The 23892-nt window shown below is 36.8% G+C and overlaps 1 protein-coding gene across 2 annotated transcripts in view; it reads left to right on the plus strand.

The window, feature by feature from the left end:
• The first annotated feature begins 721 nt into the window (after positions 1-721).
• LOC111749144 (NKG2-A/NKG2-B type II integral membrane protein-like) overlaps positions 722-23892 on the plus strand; it is a 74500-nt gene continuing 51329 nt past the window's right edge. The window contains exons 1-2 of one of the 2 annotated variants that reach the window (XM_064284598.1): positions 722-952; positions 3061-3208. The gene's annotated coding sequence lies outside the window, so the exon portion shown is untranslated. The remainder of the gene's footprint in view (positions 953-3060; positions 3209-23892) is intronic. The other variant, XM_064284599.1, reaches the window with a different exon arrangement.

Raw genomic sequence — 23892 nt, forward strand, 5'->3', positions numbered from 1 at the left:
CTTGTATATTAGCAATTAAATTAATTGCCAATAATTTTTGTATAAGAAATATATTTTTTAAATGTCTAAAATGGTGTTTCTAATATTCTTTAGGTTGTTGATGAATTCATTGTGTCACGTAATTACATGTAATTATTCTGACATGTATTTCCTTAAATATGTAATGATTTCTCAGCACTCCCCACCCATTCATTAATAAGAAAAAGATCACATAATAGCACTTCATCTCCTTCTAATAAATAAACATGTCACTAAATCAAGGTAATTTAGTGCAATAAATTATTATATGTGCTAATTTTCCAATTTCTGCTTTTTTGGAACACTCAGTCTTTAACCATTATTGTATTAGAAAATTGTCAGAAGGTGTGGCATCATTTTTTTTTTTTTTACAAATACAACATTTTAATTTTTAACCCAGGTCTTACAATGGTTTAAAATATTTCTGTGGATTGTGACTTTTAAAAGTAAGGCTATTCTATTTATAAACTTCTTTATTCTTAATAATTTATTACTTTTTATACTCCAGTCAAATATATTTTATTGAATGAAGAATATCTTTAAAAAATTACTTATTCCTCCATGAGACATTTGTGGAAGGCTCTAAGTAAATTAGAACAAGAAGTTGAAATTCTCAGTTGCAAAGTGAGCACTGATACTTACCCTCCTTCCCCACCTAGTTTGATCTTGTCATATACACAGCACGTATTTCCTTCTTGAGCACAGTTTCTCATAGAGCACAGACCTTGACACCCCTCAGCTGCAGAGATGAATAATCAAACAGTAACCTACTCAGAAGTGAATCTGGCTAAGAACCCAAAGAGGCAGCAAATCAAACCTACGGATGCTGATAGATCCATTTCAATCACTGAGCAGGAAATAACTTATGTGGAATTAAACCTTCATGGTGCTTCCCAGGATCTTCAGAAGAATGACAAGAATGTCTGCTGTAAAGGTAAATCATTTAATCAGTTCTCAATATAACTGCACTAGGATGTGTAGTTCTAGTGCAGAGGTGTGGAGAATAGGTGAAAATGAAGACATGGAGCAAGGTTAGTTAGATGAAGGGAGTAGGCTTCCTATTTTTCATTTTTGAGTGTCGGACCTAAAGTACAGATAATTGTATTCTACTATGAAATCTGAAGATTAATTCTATTCAGACATTGTTGAAATTTGTAACCTTTGATGAACAACTCCTGGGGTATTATTTTACTGAAAATATAACAGTTTATTCTGAGAGAAAACTACAATGGAGAATGTGGGTTCCATGCCCAGTATTTATGTATATGATACCCTGTGCATGTGGGTTCTCTTGTATGTAAACATTCTAAACTTTGGCTCCATCTGTCCTTTCTCAGTGTTTCCATTTCTCTCTCTGCATATCTCCCATCTCCAGGGAAGCTCATTGCTGGGATCCTGGGAACAATCTGCACTGACCTGATGGTCACTGTAGTAACTGTGAAATTTAAAGTTTTTCCTTCTTGTAAGTTTTTGAAAGATTATAAGGGAATATTCCCTTTAAAGGTTTGAAGTGCCTCTGTTTATTTCATAATAATATGGAATAAAATTCTCATTTTGATATATTCATTTGTGTAATATATTTGCCAAGTTTTTTAATCTTAGTAAATAATGCTTCACCAATGTGGACTAAATGTACAAAAGTTATTCTGAATTTTTCAAAAGCATGAATAACAGAATGATTGTAGAGAGTGTATGTTTTTAATTCTAAATGTGTGTATTGTATCTGTGTATATATACATTCATGTATGTGTTGGTCACATCTCAAAGACTTAAACGGAGAGACTGAAAATACTTATTAAGTAGTTAAAATGTATATTTTGGTAGTTAAATCAAATACTGTAAGAAGTGGTAAAATTTCTTCATTAAGCTGTTCAAATATTTTTCCAAAAACCTTCATTACTTTATTAATTTTTGTTGGCATAATAATTTAATATACATTATTATGATTTGAAATGGCATCTAAATTTCAAACTAGGAAACTAAAAGTGTTATGGTTTATTACAGAAATATTAATCTCTATAATAATTACTATAATCTTTCTAGCTATTGGAAAACAGGAAGAGAACAGTATCCAGAAAGTATGCAATAATTTAAAAAATTTCTGATCAAAATCAAACTCTTTGTCATCGAGTCAATTCTGACTCATAGGGATCCTACAGGTAGGAGTAGAACTGTCCCCGTAGTGTTTCCAAGGCGTGGCTGGTGGATTTGAACTGCTGAACTTTTGGTTAGCAGATGAGCTCTTCTTAACCACTGCACCACCAGGGCTAATATTTTGAAATTATGTTTTGTTTCTATTTTAGTTTATGAAGAAGTAATAACATATTTTTAAACTTTCAAAATATAGCAATAAATTTGCATACATGAAGATCATATGAGGAAATCCTCTTGGTCAAAACTGAGAAGAAATAGTCTTTTATAATCACTACACCTTTCTTTTAACAATTGCCTCAAATTTCTTTCTGCTCCTGTAAAGATTAAACCAAACCAAAAAAGCCCATTGCTGTGGAGTGGTTTCTGACTCCTGGTGACCCTATAGGACAGAATAGAACTGCCTCATAGAGTTTCCAAGGAGTTGCTGGTGGATTTGAAATGCAGACCTTTTGGTTAACAGCTGAGCTCTTAACCTCTGTGCCACCAGGGCTTGGCCTAGAAAATCCTATGGTAAAATTCTCCTATATCTCATGGGGTTGTTATGAGTTGTCCATCAACTCAACAGCAAATGACAACAACCACAACAGCATAATATGATAATAAATAAATAATTTTACGATTCTAATAAAGTAGTGTTTCTCAGTGATTTTCAGGACATGTATAGGATAGATATTTTATTTGTTTGCTTTTTAATGGTACATAAATTAGAGGCTGGGAGGTTGACCCTTTCTGGGTGTGTGCCTGTGTTTTTTCATATGTATATGTAAGTACATTAGATTGTATATATAGGTTATATAGATATGTGCTTATGCCTATGCAAATATGTCACCTAATTTATATTTTTTAATTCAAATTGTTTCTGGATAGTAATTCATATGCTTTTTTCAGCATCTCATTGTGGCCATTGTCCAGAGGACTGATTATCCTGTACCAACAATTGCTATTATATTAGTAGTGATAAAAAAAGCTGGACTGAGAGTCAGATGGCCTGTGCTTCTAAGAAATCTAATCTAATATAGATAATGAAGAAGAAATGGTAAGATTTCAAATATTTGAAATATTTTACTAAAAGGTATAACATACAAAAAGAAATGTATACAAAATATATTTGAATCAATGAAAAGTATCAAGAAACATTACTGACATGCCTTATGTACCCTATGCATCTTAAAGAATAAAGATTTGCCTACTTTGCAAACTTATGTAAATAGAATTATACTCTATGAAGTGTTTAGTATCTCACATATTTCAGTTGATATTGTGTTTTTAGGATTCATCCGTATTTTTGTCCATGTTGTCTTTAGTTGCCTTAGAATTGGCTCTGATCCATGGAGATCTTACATACAACAAAACAAAACATTGTCTGGTCCTGTGCCATCTTAATGCTCATTGGTATATCTGAATCCATTGTGGTGCATTCATCTCATTGAATATTTCCCTAATTTTCATTAGCCCTTTTCTTTACCAAAAGAGATGTCCTTTTCTAGTAATTGGTCTTTCCTGATGACATGTCTAAAATAAACAAGCCAAAGTCTCACCATTCTTGTTTCTAAGGAGCATTCTGATTGTATTTCTTCTAAGACTGGTGGGTTCAAAATTGTGCTTTATTTTCAAGGCTAAGCAGTACTCCATTGTTTGAATTGACAATGCTTTATTTATATTTGATAAACTGGGTTTGGGTTTACCATTAGTGTACATTTGTTTATTTCCAGCTTTTGCTATTTATGAAAAACAATGTTTTATACATTTTTTTCTGAAAGTAAACTTTCTTATTTCTTTTAACCATAAATAAATAAATCTATCAATATTTTGAAGAATAATCACAAAATTAATACACATATGTAATTACAAATCAAGTCGAGAAATAGAAAATGTTAGTCGCCTCCCCCTCATTAGCTATACCCCTGTGTCTGCTCTTACAACTTCTCCTTCCCAAACCACTATCATAATTTTTTAACTTTATATGGATGGAATCATACAGTGTGCCTTTGTGAGTCTATCTCCATTCACTCACGTATGACATTTGTGCAATTGATCCTTATTGTTGCAGTTTGCTCATTTCACTGCTGTGTTATATAAGTAAATCCACCAAACAAAACAAAACAAAAAAACCTAACCAGGTGTCATGGATCTATTCTGACTCATGGGGACCCATGTGTTTCAGAGTAGAACTACACTTCAAAGAGTTCTCAGGAGGTGTAATGTTTAGAAACAGTTTGGCAGACCTGTCTTTCGAGGTGCCTCTGGGTGGAATTGAACCTTCAACCCTTCCGTTAGTGACTGAGTGCTCAGCCATTTGTACCCCCAGGAACTCCATTGTTACGTGAATAAACATTTTAAAATGCATTCTATGGTGGATAGATTTAGCTATTAAGAAAATATTTAGCTACTATTTAACTATTATGAGTAATTATTCTCTAAATATCTTTCTGGGTGTCTTTTTCCACATATTACCTGAAAGCACAGGAATGAACTTGTCGGGTTATGTAGGGTTACAGGCATATGTACATGTTAGGATTTTTAGATTATCCTAACAGTTTGCTAGTTCATGGACACATACACATATTATCTAACCGTGTTTTATCCCATCGCTTGATCCACGTCCTCATTGAAACTTACTACTATGAGAAATTTTTTTTTTTTTTTTTTTATAATAACTTTTATTAAGCTTCAAGTGAACGTTTACAAATCCAATCAGTCTGTCACATATAAGTTTACATACATCTCACTCCCTACTCCCACTTACTCTCCCCGTCTTGAGTCAGCCCTTTCAGTCTCTCCTTTCTTGACAATTTTGCCGGCTTCCCTCTCTCTCTATCCTCCCATCCCCCCTCCAGACAAGAGTTGCCAACACAATCTCAAGTGTACACCTGATATAATTAGCTCACTCTTCATCAGCGTCTCTCTCCCACCCGCTGACCAGTCCCTTTCATGTCTGATGAGTTGTCTTCAGGGATGGTTCCTGTCCTGTGTCAACAGAAGGTCTGGAGAGCATGACCGCCGGGATTCCTCCAGTCTCAGTCAGACCATTAAGTTTGGTCTTCTTATGAGAATTTGGGGTCTGCATCCCACTGCTCTCCTGCTCCCTCAGGGGTCCTCTGCTGAGCTCCCTGTCAGGGCAGTCATCGATTGTGGCCGGGCACCAACTAGTTCTTCTGGTCTCAGGATGATGTAGGTCTCTGGTTCATGTGGCCCTTTCTGTCTCTTGGGCTCTTAGTTGTCATGTGGGCTTGCTGTTCTTCATTTTCCTTTGCTCCAGGTGGGTTGAGACCAATTGCTGCATCTTAGATGGCTGCTTGTTAGCATTTAAGACCCCAGACGCCACATTTCAAAGTGGGATGCAGAATGATTTCATAGTAGAATTATTTTGCCAATTGACTTAGAAGTCCCCGCAAACCATGTTCCCCAGACCCCCGCGCTTGCTCCACTGAGCTTTGAAGCATTCATTTTATCCCGGAAACTTCTTTGCTTTTGGTCCAGTCCAATTGAGCTGACCTTCCATGTATTGAGTGTTGTCTTTCCCTTCACCTAAAGCAGTTCTTATCTACTGAATAATCAATAAAAAACCCTCTCCCACCCTCCCTCCCTCCCCCCCCCCCGTAACCACAAAAGTATGTGTTCTTCTCAGGTTTACTATTTCTCAAGATCTTATAATAGTGGTCTTATACAATATTTGTCCTTTTGCCTCTGACTCATTTCGCTCAGCATAATGCCTTCCAGGTTCCTCCATGTTATGAAATGTTTCAGAGATTCGTCACTGTTCTTTATCGATGCGTAGTATTCCATTGTGTGAATATACCACAATTTATTTACCCATTCATCCGTTGATGGACACCTTGGTTGCTTCCAACTTTTTGCTATTGTAAACAGAGCTGCAATAAACATGGGTGTGCATATATCTGTTTGTATGAAGGCTCTTGTATCTCTAGGGTATATTCCTAGGAGTGGGATTTCTGGGTTGTATGGTAGTTCTATTTCTAACTGTTTAAGATAACGCCAGATAGATTTCCAAAGTGGTTGTACCATTTTACATTCCCACCAGCAGTGTATGAGAGTTCCAATCTCTCCGCAGCCTCTCCAACATTTATTATTTTGTGTTTTTTGGATTAATGCCAGCCTTGCTGGTGTGAGATGGAATCTCATCGTAGTTTTAATTTGCATTTCTCTAATGGCTAATGATCGAGAGCATTTTCTCATGTATCTGTTGGCTGCCTGAATATCTTCTTTAGAGAAATGTGTGTTCATATCCTTTGCCCACTTCTTGATTGGGTTGTTTGTCTTTTTGTGGTTGAGTTTTGACAGAATCATGTTGATTTTAGAGATCAGGCGCTGGTCGGAGATGTCATAGCTGAAAATTCTTTCCCAATCTGTAGGTGGTCTTTTTACTCTTTTGGAGAAGTCTTTAGATGAGCATAGGTGTTTGATTTTTAGGAGCTCCCAGTTATCGGGTTTCTCTTCATCATTTTTGGTAATGTTTTGTATTCTGTTTATACCTTGTATTAGGGCTCCTAGGGTTGTCCCAATTTTTTCTTCCATGATCTTTATCGTTTTAGTCTTTATGTTTAGGTCTTTGATCCACTTGGAGTTAGTTTTTGTGCATGGTGTAAGATATGGGTCCTGTTTCATTTTTTTGCAAATGGATATCCAGTTATGCCAGCACCATTTGTTAAAAAGGCTGTCTTTTCCCCAGTTAATTGACACTGGTCCTTTGTCAAATATCAGCTGCTCATACGTGGATGGATCTATGTCTGGGTTCTCAATTCTGTTCCATTGGTCTATGTGTCTGTTGTTGTACCAATACCAGGCTGTTTTGACTACTGTGGCTGTATAATAGGTTCTGAAGTCAGGTAAGGTGAGGCCTCCCACTTTCTTCTTCTTTTTCAGTAGTGCTTTGCTTATCCGAGGCTTCTTTCCCTTCCATATGAAATTGGTGATTTGTTTCTCTATCCCCTTAAAATATGACACTGGAATTTGGATCGGAAGTGCGTTAAATGTATAGATGGCTTTTGGTAGAATAGACATTTTTACTATGTTAAGTCTTCCTATCCATGAGCAAGGTATGTTTTTCCACTTAAGTATGTCCTTTTGAATTTCTTGTAGTAGAGCTTTGTAGTTTTCTTTGTATAGGTCTTTTACATCCTTGGTAAGATTTATTCCTAAGTATCTTATCTTCTTGGGGGCTACTGTGAATGGTATTGATTTGGTTATTTCCTCTTCGGTGTTCTTTTTGTTGATGTAGAGGAATCCAAGTGATTTTTGTATGTTTATTTTATAACCTGAGACTCTGCCAAACTCTTCTACTAGTTTCAGTAGTTTTCTGGAGGATTCCTTAGGGTTTTCTGTGTATATAATCATGTCATCTGCAAATAGTGATAGCTTTACTTCTTCCTTGCCAATCCGGATACCTTTTATTTCTTTGTCTAGCCTGATTGCCCTGGCTAAGACTTCCAACACGATGTTGAATAAGAGCGGTGATAAAGGGCATCCTTGTCTGGTTCCCGTTCTCAAGGGAAATGCTTTCAGGTTCTCTCCATTTAGAGTGATATTGGCTGTTGGCTTTGCATAGATGCCCTTTATTATGTTGAGGAATTTTCCTTCAATTCCTATTTTGGTAAGAGTTTTTATCATGAATGGGTGTTGGACTTTGTCAAATGCCTTTTCTGCATCAATTGATAAGATCATGTGGTTTTTGTCTTTTGTTTTATTTATGTGATGGATTACATTAATGGTTTTTCTGATATTAAACCAGCCTTGCATACCTGGTATAAATCCCACTTGATCAGGGTGAATTATTTTTTTGATGTGTCGTTGGATTCTATTGGCTAGAATTTTGTTGAGGATTTTGCATCAATGTTCATGAGGGATATAGGTCTATAATTTTCTTTTTTTGTAATGTCTTTACCTGGTTTTGGTATCAGGGAGATGGTGGCTTCATAGAATGAGTTGGGTAGTATTCCGTCATTTTCTATGCTTTGGAATACCTTTAGTAGTAGTGGTGTTAACTCTTCTCTGAAAATTTGGTAGAACTCTGCAGTGAAGCCGTCCGGGCCAGGGCTTTTTTTTGTTGGGAGTTTTTTGATTACCGTTTCAATCTCTTTTTTTGTTATGGGTCTATTTAGTTGTTCTACTTCTGAATGTGTTAGTTTAGGTAGGTAGTGTTTTTCCAGGAATTCATCCATTTCTTCTAGGTTTTCAAATTTGTTAGAGTACAATTTTTCATAATAATCTGAAATGATTCTTTTAATTTCATTTGGTTCTGTTGTGATGTGGTCCTTCTCATTTCTTATTCGGGTTATTTGTTTTCTTTCCTGTATTTCTTTAGTCAGTCTAGCCAATGGTTTATCAATTTTGTTAATTTTTTCAAAGAACCAGCTTTTGGCTTTGTTAATTCTTTCGATTGTTTTTCTGTTCTCTAATTCATTTAGTTCAGCTCTAATTTTTATTATTTGTTTTCTTCTGGTGCCTGATGGATTCTTTTGTTGCTCACTTTCTATTTGTTCAAGTTGTAGGGACAGTTCTCTGCTTTTGGCTCTTTCTTCTTTTTGTATATGTGCATTTATCGATATAAATTGGCCTCTGAGCACTGCTTTTGCTGTGTCCCAGAGGTTTTGATAGGAAGTATTTTCATTCTCGTTGCTTTCTATGAATTTCCTTATTCCCTCCTTGATGTCTTCTATAACCCAGTCTTTTTTCAGGAGGGTGTTGTTCATTTTCCAAGTATTTGATTTCTTTTCCCTCGTTTTTCTGTTATTGATCTCTAGTTTTATTGCCTTGTGGTCTGAGAAGATGCTTTGTAATATTTCGATGTTTTGGACTCTGCAAAGGTTTGTTTTATGACCTAATATGTGGTCTATTCTAGAGAATGTTCCATGTGCGCTAGAAAAAAAAGTATACTTTGCAGCAGTTGGGTGGAGAGTTCTGTATAAGTCAATGAGGTCAAGTTGGTTGATTGTTGTAATTAGATCTTCCGTGTCTCTGTTGAGCTTCTTACTGGATGTCCTGTCCTTCTCCGAAAGTGGTGTGTTGAAGTCTCCTACTATAATTGTGGAGGTATCTATCTCGCTTTTCAGTTCTGTTAAAATTTGATTTATGTATCTTGCAGCCCTGTCATTGGGTGCATAAATATTTAATATGGTTATGTCTTCCTGATCAATTGTCCCTTTTATCATTATGTAGTGTCCTTCTTTATCCTTTGTGGTGGATTTAAGTCTAAAGTCTATTTTGTCAGAAATTAATATTGCTACTCCTCTTCTTTTTTGCTTATTGTTTGCTTGATATACTTTTTTCCATCCTTTGAGTTTTAGTTTGTTTGTGTCTCTAAGTCTAAGGTGTGTCTCTTGTAGGCAGCATATAGATGGATCGTGTTTCTTTATCCAGTCTGTGACTCTCTGTCTCTTTATTGGTGCATTTAGTCCATTTACATTCAGGGTAATTATAGATAAATAAGTTTTTAGTGCTGTCATTTTGATGCCTTTTTATGTGTGTTGTTGACAATTTCATTTTTCCACATACTTTTTTGTGCTGAGGCGTTTTTCTTAGTAAATTGTGAGATCCTCACTTTCATAGTGTTTGACTTTATGTTAGTTGAGTCGTTACGTTTTTCTTGGTTTTTGTCTTGAGTTATAGAGTTGTTATACCTTTTTGTGGTTACCTCATTATATACCCCTATTTTTCTAAGTAAAAACCTAACTTGTATTGTTCTATATCGCCTTGTATCACTCTCCATCTGGCAGTTCAGTGCCTCCTGTATTTAGTCCCTCTTTTTGATTATTGTGATCTTTTACCTATTGACTTCCATGATTCCCTGTTATGTGTATTTTTTTTTTTTAATTAATCTTAATTTGTTTGTTTTTGTGATTTCCCTATTTGAGTTGATATCAGGACGTTCTGTTTTGTGACCTTGTGTTGTGCTGATATCTGATATTATTGGTTCTCTGACCAAACAATATCCTTTAGTATTTCTTGTAGCTTTGGTTTTGTTTTTGCAAATTCTCTAAACTTGTGTTTGTCTGTAAATATCTTAATTTCGCCTTCATATTTCAGAGAGAGTTTTGCTGGATATATGATCCTTGGTTGGCAGTTTTTCTCCTTCAGTGTTCTGTATATGTCGTCCCATTCCCTTCTTGCCTGCATGGTTTCTGCTGAGTAGTCAGAACATATTCTTATTGATTCTCCCTTGAAGGAAACCTTTCTTTTCTCCCTGGCTGCTTTTAAAATTTTCTGTTTATCTTTGGTTTTGGTGATTTTGATGATAATATGTCTTGGTGTTTTTCTTTTTGGATCAATCTTAAATGGGGTTCGATGAGCATCTTGGATAGATATCCTTTCGTCTTTCATGATGTCAGGGAAGTTTTCTGTCAGAAGTTCTTCAACTATTTTCTCTGTGTTTTCTGTCCCCCCTCCCTGTTCTGGGACTCCAATCACCCGCAGGTTATCCTTCTTGATAGAGTCCCACATGATTCTTAGGGTTTCTTCATTTTTTTTAATTCTTTTATCTGATTTTTTTTCAGCTATGTTGGTGTTGATTCCCTGGTCCTCCAGATGTCCCAGTCTGCATTCTAATTGCTCGAGTCTGCTCCTCTGACTTCCTAGTGTGTTGTCTAATTCTGTTATTTTATTGTTAATCTTTTGGATTTCTACATGTTGTCTCTCTATGGATTCTTGCAACTTATTAATTTTTCCAGTATGCTCTTGAATAATCTTTTTGAGTTCTTCAACAGTTTTATCAGTGTGTTCCTTGGCTTTTTCTGCAGTTATCCTAATTTCATTTGTGATATCATTAAGCATTCTGTAAATTAGTTTTTTATATTCTGTATCTGATAATTCCAAAATTGTATCTTCATTTGGGAAAGATTTTGATTCTTTTGTTTGGGGGGTTGGAGAAGCTGTCACGGTCTGCTTCTTTAAGTGGTTTGATATGGATTGTTGTCTCCAAGCCATCACTGGGAAACTAGTTTTTCCAGAAAATCCGCTAAAAAAAAACAGCAGTCAGATCCCTATCAGAGTTCTCCCTCTGGCTCAGGCTATTCAGATGTTAATGAAGCCGCCTGGGGAGGGTGGGGGAGGGAACAGAGAGATAGGAGAGTAGCACCTCAGAATATAGCCAGAGTTGCTTGTCTTGCTTGGAATGACTATTATATCTGAGATTCCCGCGGGCACGTCGCCTTTGTGTGCCGGCTGTGTGGAGATTGCCCCCAGGGGGTCTGGCCCGCTGGAGTCACAGTCAGATCCTCCGCTTCCAGCCCCTCGCCCAGCGTCAAGGCTCCCCTACTGGGACGGTGCACTCTCGACTCCAAAATCAGTCGCTGCCTCCCGGGGACTTCTCGTCCCTCCAGCCGCGTGGCCGTGCCGCCCCCGTGAACCAGGTAGGCCCCCTCCCGGGGTTAGTTCAGATGGGTGGAGTAGCTCCCCCTGCTTGTGCCGCGACCGAGTGTCCCGGCTGGAACGCTGTTCTCCCCGCTCCAATACCAGTCGCTGCCTCCCGGGGACTTCTCCTACCGGCTGCGTCCCACGCCGCCCGCGCGACCCGGCTGGTCACCTTCCCGGGGTTAGTTCAGGGGGTGGAGCAACTCTCCGTGTTTATGGCGTACCTGCGTGCAGTCCAAATCCCTGCGAGACGGTTCCCCGGCTCGGATGCTGCTCTTTCTGCTCCAAGATCAGTCACTGCCTCCCGGGGACTTCTCCTAACGGCTGCGTCCCACGCCGCCTGTGGAACCGGCTAGTCCCCCTCCCGGGGTTAGTTCAGGGGGGTGGAGCAGGTCTCTGTGCTTGTGCCGTACCTGACTGGTACGCTGGCTCCAGGCTCTGGAAACAATCGCTGCTTCCCCGTATTAGTTCGTTCTCCGTCTCTAAATCTGTGTTTGTTGTTCAGGGTTCGTAGATTGTTATGTATGTGATCGATTCACTTGTTTTTCCGTGTCTTTGTTGTAAGAGGGATCCGAGGTAGCGTCTGCCTAGTCCGCCATCTTGGCTCCGCCTCCTACTATGAGAAATTTTAATACAGAAGTTTTGACTGTTATATAATAAAAAAAAATAGTATGATATTAATAGACATTTTCCCTATCATTGTTTGATTGAACACATTTAATGTGCTGTTAGCCACTAGAATACCTTCTTTTATGAAATGCCTATTCATGTCTTTTGTCCATTTTCCGTCTGTGATTGTCAGGTGTTTTCCAACAATATAGTCTTGACATATTTTGGTTATGATTTCTTTTTTGATTTTATAACTTTGTAAAGGTTTAATTTTTCTCTGTGGCTTACATATTTACTTCCATATTGGGTTTTTTAATAATATAGAATTCATTAATATTATATATTAATAAATTAATAATAATAAACTATAAATTAATAAATATAATATATTAATTATATACAATAATATTATATATAATATTAATGTAGTCCAATTTCTCATTTGTAGTGTTAGTGCTTAGGTTGCAGCTGTTTTAGTAATAGACTAAATTTCAATATATAATCTACTAAATTAATTTGAAGGTTTTACATTTTATCTCTATTTTTAAAATTTTTTTTCTGAAAATGCTTATCTATTATATTTAGATGTATTGTTGGGTGCCATCAAGTTCGTTCAACTCATAGAGACCCTATGTACAACAGAACAAAATATTGGTGGATCCTGTGCCATCCTCACAATATTTGTCACGCTTGAGTCCTTTGTTGCAGACATTGTGTAAATGCATCTCATTGAGGGTTTTCCTCTTTTTCACTGACCCACTTGCTTACTAAGCATGATGTCCTTTTCCAGGCACTGGTCCCTCCTGATAACATGTCCAAAATATGTGAAACAAATTCTTTCCATCCTTGCTTCTAATGAGAATTCTGGCTGTACTTCTTCTAAGACAGATTTGTTTGCTCTTCTGACATCTGTGGTATATTCAATATTCCTCTCCAACACCATATTCAAAGGCATCAATTCTATTTTGCTCTTCCTTATTCATTGTCCAGAATTCAAATGCATATGAGGCAACTGAAGACACCATGGCTTGAGTCAAGTGCACTTTAGTCCTTAAAGTGACATGTTTGCTTTTTAACACTTTAAAGAGGTCTTTCTCATGAGGTTTGTACAAGGTATGCATGCTTTGATTTCTTGACTGCTGCTTCCATGGGCATTGATTGTGGATCCAAGTAAAATGAAATCCTTGACAACTTCAATCTTTTATCCACTTATCATGACGTTACTTATTGGCCCAGTTATGATATATTGGTCTGGATGTATAATCTATTGGAATTTAATTTTTGTGATGCCGATAGAAGTTTATACTCTTCTACATCATTATCAAATTAAGTGAGCATAATTTATAGTAAAAATGATAATTTACCCATTCCTCTCTGTGCCACCTTTGTCATAAATCAAGGATATCAGTGTACATTTGTGTGTGTGGATATGCTCCTGGTCACTACTATGTCTCACTCTTCCATTTTTTTTCTTGAATCAATATCACGTGGGCAAAATTACTAAAGCTTTCTATTAACTCTTCATATTCAGTGCAGTAGTGTCCTCCTTCAAGATTTATCCACTTCTTCTACTACACTTAGCCCTTTCAATTTCTATATGAATATTCTCAAAACACTTGCTGTGGCTTTTTTTAAGGTATGTTAAATCAATAGATTAATTGTTGAAAATTGACATCTTAAAAATGTGATATCTTAACCTGGTTTTATCCCCCATCTATTTTCTCTGAATACCTTTATGGTTTTGTGTATAAGTCTTGAAAGTTTTTTTGTTTGATGTGGCTCCAGTTATCTTTTATATTTCCTTTTCTGGTGTTTCTAGTTTATCACTGTGCAAATGATATGTGTATCCAACATGTTTTCTAAGCACACTTATTAATCCTAATAATTTGCCTTTAAATTCCTTTTGACTTTCTACAGACAAAATTTAATCATGTATGACGTGTCAGTTTTATTCCTTCTGTTATAATTTATATCTAGTTTACTGTTTTTTGTTTATTATACTTGAAAGACTGTCCACTTCAAAACTGAGGGAAAAAAAAAAGCCATATTGGACATCATAGTCTTAATTATCTATGTCAGAATACGAGCTTTAATCATTTCATCATTGGGAATATATGTTGTTGGGTTTTTTTGAAGATAACTTCATCAGAATAAGGAAGTTTACTTTTTCTCCCTTTCAAAACCATTTCTCAAGGTATACGTGACATAAAATAAACTGGCCATATTTAAATATTTTAACATCTTAAGTTTTGATACAAGTATAGACCTGTGAAACCATCACTTACGGAGAATGAATACAACTGTTACCCACAGAAGTTTCATTATGCACCTTTGTAGTCCCTTCTCCCACCCTTCACCAGTCACTAATTATAGACAACCACTTATCTACTTTCTATCACCATTCAAAAGTTGGAATTTCCTAGAATATTTTTTATATATGGAATCATATATTTTTTCTCATTTCTTTCATTTAACCTAATTATTTTGAAGTTCATCCATGCTGTAGCATGTTTCAATAGATTATTATTTTTATTAATGTGTAGTAATTGTATGCATGTACCACAATTTGTTTATCCATTCAGTTGTTAACATCTGATTGTATTATGAAAAAAAAAACTACTATGAAAAATCTTGCACAAAAAGGTGTGTGTATGTACATTTTTAGTTTCACGGAATTTAAGTGGAATTGCTGGGTTATAGGTGAATTGTATGCGTAACTTTAAAATAGGTGATGATTTCATCTGTTCTTTTTGTGCTATTTTATAAGTAAGGCATAATTCACTTGCATTCAACTGCCTAGATTTTGCATGTATAGTTCAAAAATTTTGACAAATGTATGCATCCATAAACACACCACCCCAATCAAGACAATATTCCCTTCATCACATAAGTACTCAGTTTCAGGCTTCTGATTTCGAACATCATAGCTGGTTTTTCTTCCATTAATGCTTCACTTCACAAGTGAGCACATATTCCACAACTTGTTGATTGATTCATCTGTTTATGGATATTTGAATTGTCTCCAGAATTTTGTAAAAAAAACTACTATGAAAAATCTTGCACAAAAAGGTGTGTGTATGTACATTTTTAGTTTCACGGAATTTAAGTGAAATTGCTGGGTTATAGGTGAAGTGTACGTGTAACTTTAAAATAAAAACTTGGCAGAACATTTTTGACATGTTTGTACCATATTTCACTCCTAAAATTGTTTGAGAGTTTCATTTGATCTAGGCCTTGTGAGCACATGGAATTTCTAGATATTTTATTAATTATTTTTTAAGTGATCTTTAGTGCTTTCAATAATTTGTTTTTACCAAGATTACAAAATTTATTAGCATACAGTTATTCATAACATTTTACTATTCATTTTTATATCCATAATATCTGTAATTGTCTTTGCTGTTGTTAGGTACCATCAAGTGACCTCCAGCTAATGGAGACCTTGTGTATATAACACAGCAAGATGTTGCCCAGTCCTGTGCAATCTTCACGATCATGAGACTGTAGTTATATCCCCTCTATTCATTTCTTTACATCATTTATGCCTTCTCTCTTTGTATTCGTGTTTCTGGTTGGAGGTTTATCAATCTAATTAATATTTCCAAGAAAATGATTTGCTTTCATTTATTTATTCTGCTTTGCGGTTTTCATTTTCATTAATTTATGCTGTTATATTTATGTATTTTTCCTTCGAGTGTAATTTTCTTTTCTCTATTTTCTTGAAATTGAAGTCAGAACATTTATTTCAGACCTTTTCTATTTTATAAAATAAGCATTTTCTATGGTAAATTTACCTCTTGGCACTGCTTTAACTACAATTCACAAATTTTCTTATGCCACGTTTTCATTTAATTCTATTCTTTCTTTTTTTCTTTTTCCTAATTTCTTTGTGACATTCTCATAGACCTCTTGAGTTATTTAAATTTTTCACATAATCTGCTTTATTATTAATTTCTGGTTATATTGCTTTGTATAAAAAGAAAATATTTTGTATGCTTTCAATTAAAATCTGTTTTTTTTTTTTTTATGGGCCAATGTATGGTCTATGTTGGGGAATACACTATGTGCATGTGGAAAGAATGTACATTATTGTGTACGTGGCATGTTCTAAAAATGTCCATTAGGTTAAGATGGTTGAGAGTGATGCTCCAGCCTTCTATTTACTTAACGGTTTTCTGTCTCCATGTTCTACTGAATAGAGAGAGATGAGTACTTAAGTCAACAGTTATAATTGCTGATTTGTCTTTTCACCTTCAACTGTATCAGCTTTGCTTTGTGTATTTGAAACTTTGATGTTAGATGCATATGTATTTAAGACTATTTTGTCTTTTTTGATCAATCGACTCCTTAATTGATATATAATGGCCCTCTTTACCTCTTGTAATATTTCCTTGCTCTGGGTAGTACTTTGTTACACAGTGTGTTAGTTATTAGGGCTGCTATAACAGAAATACCACAAGTAGATGGCTTTAAAAAAGAGAAATTTATTCCCTCACAGTTTAGTAGGCTACAAGTCCAAATTTTCGGCATCTGCTCCAGCAGAAGGCTTTCTTTCTCTGTTGGCTGTGTAGAAAGGTGCTTGTTGTCAGTCTTCCTCTGGTGAAGGAGCCTCTTAGTCCAGGGAACCTGGACCCAAAAGACACACTACTGTCCTGGCTCTTGTTTCTAGGAGGTATGACGTCCCGTTGTCTCTCTGCTCAATTCTCTCTTTTATATCTCAAAAGAGGGTGGCTCAAGACACAATCCATTTTGTAGATTGAGTCCTACCTCATTAACATGACTGCCACTAGTTCTGTCTTATCAATATCATAGAGATAAGATTGACAACACATAGGAAAATCACATCAGATGACAAAATGGTAGACAATCACAAAATACTGGGAGTCATGACTTAGCCAAATGGATACACATATTCTTTGGGGACAATTCAATCCATTACACATACTAATATAGCCATCGAAACAATTTTCTTTTTTTTTGGATTATGGCTTATATGGCATAAACTTTCAATTAAAAAAAAATTAGCTATCAAACCTATATGATCAAACAGAATGCAAAAATTATCAAAATTTGTGCTGAAGATAATTCAAAATCAGCTACAGCTGTATATTGACAGAGAACTGCTGGAAGTTTAAGCTGGATCCAGAATTGAATGAGGAATATCATTGTTGATGGCAGATGGAGAGTTACCAAAAGCAGAGGATACTAGAAATATGTTTACCTGGGTTTTATTGACTCTTCAAAGACATTCAGCTGAGTGGATGATAACAAATTATGTTTAACATTATGAAGAACAGAAATTCCAGAACATTTAATTGTGCTCATGCAGGGCCTAAACTGGATAAGGTGGCAGTCATTCAAACAGAACAAGGGGATACTCTGTGGTTCAAATTTGGAAAACAACTGTGGCAGAGTTGTAGTATCCTTTCACCTTACTTACGCAATCTTTATGCTGAACAAATAATATGAAAAGCTGGGCCATATTAAAAAAAAAATTCAGCATCAGGATTGGAGAATGACTCATTAACAACCTGTGACATAGCCTTGCTTGCCTAAAGTGAAGAGGGTTTGAAACACTTATTAAAGAATGTCAAAGACTACAGCCTTCAGTATTGATTACATCTGGATGTGAAGTAAATGAAAATACTCAAAACTGAAACAACAAAAAAAATCACAAAAAATGGCAAAAAAATCAATGTTGTCAATGGTCATTCCACTTGAATCAATAATAAATGCCCATGGAATTAGATGTCAAGAAAGCAAACAAAATATTGCATTGTACAAATTTGTTGCAAAAGACCTCTTTTAAATTTTAAAATGAGAAAATATCACTTTGATGACTAAAGAGTTCCTGACGAAAAATATGGCCTTTTCAATTGCTTCAGTATCTTTAACCAGAAATCAAGAAGTGCCATTTATAAACTTGTCAAAGACATATTCAATGATACTCTCAGGTTTTCAGTTTAACAACTTTAGTTTAAAATCCTACATGCAAACAGTTAAAAGGGGTAAAGTTGAAAAATTTATGCTAAAAGAAACCTTTATGTGAATATGTTTCCAAAAGTTTCACTAAAGCAAAACTCATGAATTGAAAGAGCTGAACAGAAGATTTCAATAGATAACTCAAGAAGAAAAAGTATTATGATGAAATGTGAAAAGACCTGAGGACAGAAAATCAAAAGGGAAGAACACACTCAGTATTTGTCAATCTGAAAGTACTGAAAAAAAATTCAAGCCTCAAGTTGCAATACTGAAGGATTTGGGGGGCAAAATATTGACTGACTCTGGAAGCATCAAAAGAAGATGGAATAAATACCCAGAGCCATTATATCAAAAAGATTTGGCTTATTTCAACCATTTCAGGTGGTAGCATATGGTCAAGAACCAATGGTATTGAAGGAAGAAGTCCAAGCTGCACTGAAGGCATTGGCAAAAAACAAGCCTCCTGGAATTGAAAGGATATCAATTGAGGTGTTTCGACAAACAGATGCAATGCTGGAAGCTTTCAGTTGTCTATGCCAAGAAATTTGGAAAACAGCTACTTGGTCAACTGATTGGAAGAGATCCAGATTTGTGCCCATTCTGAAAAGGTGATCCAAAAGAATGTGGAAATTATCAAACAATGACTTTAGTGTCACACACAAGTAAAATTTTGCTGAAGATAATTAAAAAATGGTTGCACCACTGTGGAAATCGATCTGGCGTTTCCTTAAAAAGCTAGAAATAGAACTACCATATGACCCAGAAATCCCACTCCTCAGAATATATCCTAGAGAAATAAGAGCTCTTACATGAACGGATATATGCACACCCGTGTTTATTGCAGCACTGTTTACAATACCAAAAAGCTGGAAGCAACCAAGGTGTCCATCAATGGATGAATGGATAAATAAATTATGGTATATTCGCACAATGGAATACTACACATTGATAAAGAACAGTGATGAATCTGTGAAACATTGCATAACATGGAGGAACCTGGAAGGCATTATGCTGAGTGAAATTAGTCAGATGCAAAAGGACAAATATTGTATAAGACCACTATTATAAGATCTTGAGCAATAGTTTAAACTGAGAACACATTCTTTTGTGGTTACGAGAGGCGGGAGGGAGGGAGGGTGGGTGGGAGAGTGTTATTTACTGATTAGATAGTAGATAAGAACTACTTTGGGTGTGAAGGGAAGAACAACTCAATACAGCGGAGGTCAGCACAAATGGACTGGACCAAAAGCAAAGAAGTTTTTGAATAAACTGAATGCTTCGAAGATCAGTGGGGCAGAGGTAGGGGTTTGGGGGCTATGGCTTCAGGGAACATCTAAGTCAACTGGCAAAATAAATTCTATTAAGAAAACATTCTGCATCTCACTTTGAAGTGTGGCATCTGGGGTCTTAAACACTAGCAAGTGGCCATCTAAGATGCATCAATGAGTCTCAACCCACCTGGATCAAAGAAGAATGAGGAACACCAAGGTCACAAGGTAATTATGAGCCCAAGAGACAGAAAGAGCTACATGAACTAGAGATTACATCATCCTGAGACCAGAAGAGCTAGATGGTGCCTGGCCACAACTGATGACTGCCGTCACGGGGAGCACAACAGAGAACCCCTGAGAGGGATGGAGAACAGTGAGATGCAGACCCCAAATTCTCATAAAAAGACCAGACTTAATGGCTTGACTAAGACTAGAAGAATCCCAGCAGTCATGGTCCCCAAACCTTCTGTTGGCCCAGGAGATGAACCATTCCTGAAGCCAACTCGTCAGACATGGATTGGACTGGACAATGGTTTGGAATGAGATGCTGATGAGGATTGAGCTACTTGCATCAGGTGGACACTTGAGACTATTTTGGCATCTCCTGTCTGGAGGGGAGATGGGAGGGTAGAGGGAATTAGAAACTAGCAAAATGATCACAAAAGGAGAGACTAGAAGGAGGGAGCGGGTTGACTCATTAGTGGGAGAATAAGTGGTAGTAGTAGTAAGCTATATATAAGTTTATATGTGAGAGAGTAACTTGATTTGTAAACTTTCACTTAAAGCACAATAAAAATTATTTAAAAAAAAACTGACAGTGAGACATGTGTAGTTGCTACAGGTTTTAAGTGATATCACATCCTTTATTACTATGTTAATAAAGCAAGAGCATTTCCTAAATACCTGAATAAAAAAAAAAAATGGTTGCAGCAGAACATCAGTGGGGAACTGCCAGAAATTCAAGCCAGGTTCAGAAGACATATGTTATGGATTGAATTATGTCCCCCAAAGTATGTGCTGTAAATCCTAGCCTCTATGCCTGTGATTATAATCCCATTGAAGAATGGGTTTTCATTTTATGTTAATATGGCAGGATTGGTGTAGGGAGTGTCTTTAGTCAATCTCTTTTGAGATGTAAAAGAGATTAAACAAGCAAGCCAGAGAAGCAGAAATAGGGAAGACTGATGTCAAGTTACACAGAGATCTTCAGTGAATCAGAAAATAAGCTGAAGAGAAAAGGACTTCCCCCACAGCTGACAGAGAGAGAAAGCCTTCCACTAGAGCTGGCACCCTAAATTTGGACACAAGACTCCTAAAATATGAGAAAATAAGTTTCTGTTGGTTAAAGCCACCCCCTTGTGATATTTCTTTTTATAGCAGCATTAGATAACTAAGACAATTTGGTACTGAGAAATCAGGGTAATGCTCTAACGAGTACTTAAAATGTGGAAGTGGTTTAAGAATTGAGTAATGGGTAGAGACTGAAAGGTTTTTAAGGTGTCTAATAGCAAAAGCCTAGATTGCCCTAACAGACTATTGATAGAATTATGGAGGTCAAAGGCAACTCGGTGAGGGCTCAGAAGGAAGTGAGAAGAGCTATGTAGAAAGTCTCTATCACCTTAGAGAATACATATGACACCAGCAACAGAATGTTGCTAGAAACGTGGATGTTAAACTTGCTTCTGGTGAGGCTTTAAAGAAAATGATGAACACGTGATTAGACAATAGAGGAAGGGCAATTCTTTTTATGCAGTGACAAAGAACTTGTCTGAATTATGTTCAAGTGTTTGGTGGATGGCAGAACTTGTAAGGGATGAACTTGGATATCTAACTGAGGAGAATTCCAAGCAAGATTTTAATGGGGTTGGTTGGTTTTTCCTTGCAACTTATAGTAAAATGTGAGAGGAAAGAGATGGACTTAAAAATAAACTCTGGAAAATGAAAGCAGAGCTTAAAGGTTAGAAAATTCTGTTTTACAAACTAAGGACACTTGTCCTAAGATATTCACCAAGGATGAGGCCACTCAATGTCTTGTTAAAGAGATTAAGACTGTGACAGATGGGTGTAACTACCACAAAATAAAAGCCATCACTGAAGGGTGCAGAGAATGAACAAAAGTAAAGGAATTTGTCTCTTGGAATTTTACAGGCAAGAAATGGGCCAAAGGAGCTCCATTTGTCCTCCTGCAAAAAAAGAAGACCATCCCTAGAGCAGCTCAGACTTTAGCAGAACTGTTGGATGGAGCAATGGAAGCATGGCCTTCTTGGTTTCAAAGGGCGGGTCTGTAGCCTTCAAGGTTTCAAAGACTCAGACCTTGGCCAACTCGGTTCCAGAGTGTGGGGTTACTGTTAAGAATTTCCGGGAGGGTGGCACCACTACGGAAACCCTGGTGGCATAGTGGTTAAGTGCTACAGCTGCTAACCAAGAAGCCACCAATTTGAATCCTCCAGGCCCTCCTTAGAAACTATTGGACAGTTCTACTCTGTCCTATAAGGTCTCTATGAGTCGGAATCGACTCGAAGGCAGTGGGTTTGGGATTGGGGGGCCGCTATGAAAAGCTGTAGAGGTGGGGCTTTAATGCCCAAGGTTCAGAAAAATTGGGACTTCTGTGGCCAAGCAGGTGAGTTGCCCCTCAGATGGACAAGGAGAATGGGGCCACGCACAGCCAAAGGAGCAAAGTTGCCATCCCTGTTGGCCTGGAAGGTGGAGTTGAAGTCCAGGGCTGGGGGCCACCACCCAAAATACAGAGAGTGTGGCCAATACCCAGACTCTGGGGGGGCAGTGCCCTTGCCCAGGCCATCCTGGAGAACAGAGGATTATTTTCAAGCCTTGACAGCTAATGAAAATTGTTCTGCTGGATTTTAGACTTGCTTCCTCCTGGTTATCCCTTCTTTCCCTCCACTTTCTCCTGTCTGTAATGGAAATGTCTACCTTGGGCTTCTACTACCATTGCATTTTGGAAGAAGATAGTTTGGGGTCTAGATTTCTTTCACACATTCACAGATGAAGAAGAATTTTACCCAGGATGGAATATGCATATCATCTCACCCATACCTGATTAAGATGATTCAGGAGGTGAGATTTTGAATTTGGAGTTGATTTAAGACTTTTGGGGACAATGTGTTTTGCGTGTAGCAAGGACATGAATTTTCGGGGTCCAAAGGGCAGAATGTTATTGATTGAATTTTGTCCCCACAAAATATGTGATGTAAATCTTAGCCTCTATGCCTGTGTTTATAATTCCTTTTGGGAATGGGTTGTCTTTGTTAAGTTAATGAGACACAATTAGCATAGGGTGCATCTTTAGTCAGTCTCTTTTGAGTTATAAAAGAGATTAAACAAGCAATCCAGAAAGCAGAGATCTGGAGGACTGATGCCAATTCATATGGAGATCTCCATGGAACCATGTAACAAGCTGAACAGACAAGGACCTCCCCCCAGAACAGATGGGAAGAGAGAGTTTTCCACTAGAGCTGACACCCTGAATTCAGATTTCTAGCCTGATAAACTGTTAGAAAAAAAATTTCTGTTTGTTAAAACCACCCACTTGTGGTATTTCTGCTATAGTGTCACTACGTATCTCAGAGAATATGGAATAAGGGATGTCACTATTGATGTCGGATAGATCTTGGCTGTAACAGAGAATGCCAGAAAGATGTTTACCGGTGTTTTATTGACCATGCAAAGGCATTCGACTGTGTGAATCATAACAAATTACATATAATATTGTGAAGGATGGGAACTCTAGAACACTTAATCGTGCTCACACAGAGCCTGTACACCGATCAAGAGGCAATCATTTGAAAAAAACAAGGTGATGTTGCATAATTAAAATCAGGAAAGGTGTACTTCAGGGTTTTATCTTTTCATCATACTTATTTAATCTGTATACTGAGCGAATAATTCAAGAAGCTGGACTATATGAAGAAGAACGCTGCATCAGGATTGGAGGAAGACTCATTAACAACCTTTCATACGGAGATGACACAATCTTACTTGCTTAAAGCCAAGAGGGCTGAAGCACTTACTGATGAAGATCAAAGACCACAGCCTTCATTATAGATTATACCTCAACATAAAGAAAACAAAAATACTCACAAATGGACCAATAACCAACATCATGATAAATGGAGAAAATTGAAGATGTAAAGGATTTCATTTTACTTGGATCCACAATCAATGCCAATGGAAGCAGCAGTCGAGTTATCGAATAGTGTATTATATTAGGCAAATCTGCTGCAAAAAACTTCTGTTTAAAGTGTAAAAAAGCAAAGATGTCACTTTGAGGACTAAGGTGCCTGACACAAGCCATGATGTTTTCAATCAACTCATATGCATGAGAAAACTAGACAATGAGTGAGGAAGCTGGAAGAAGATTTTAGGGTGAATTAGGGTATTGACAAAGTATATGGAATATACCATGGACTGCCAGAAGAACAAAAATATCTGTGTTGGAAGAAGTACTGCCAGAATGCTCCTTAGAAGCAAGGAT

This window comes from Loxodonta africana, chromosome 4, assembly GCF_030014295.1.
Source record: "Loxodonta africana isolate mLoxAfr1 chromosome 4, mLoxAfr1.hap2, whole genome shotgun sequence".
Classification (NCBI taxonomy): Eukaryota; Metazoa; Chordata; class Mammalia; order Proboscidea; family Elephantidae; genus Loxodonta; species Loxodonta africana.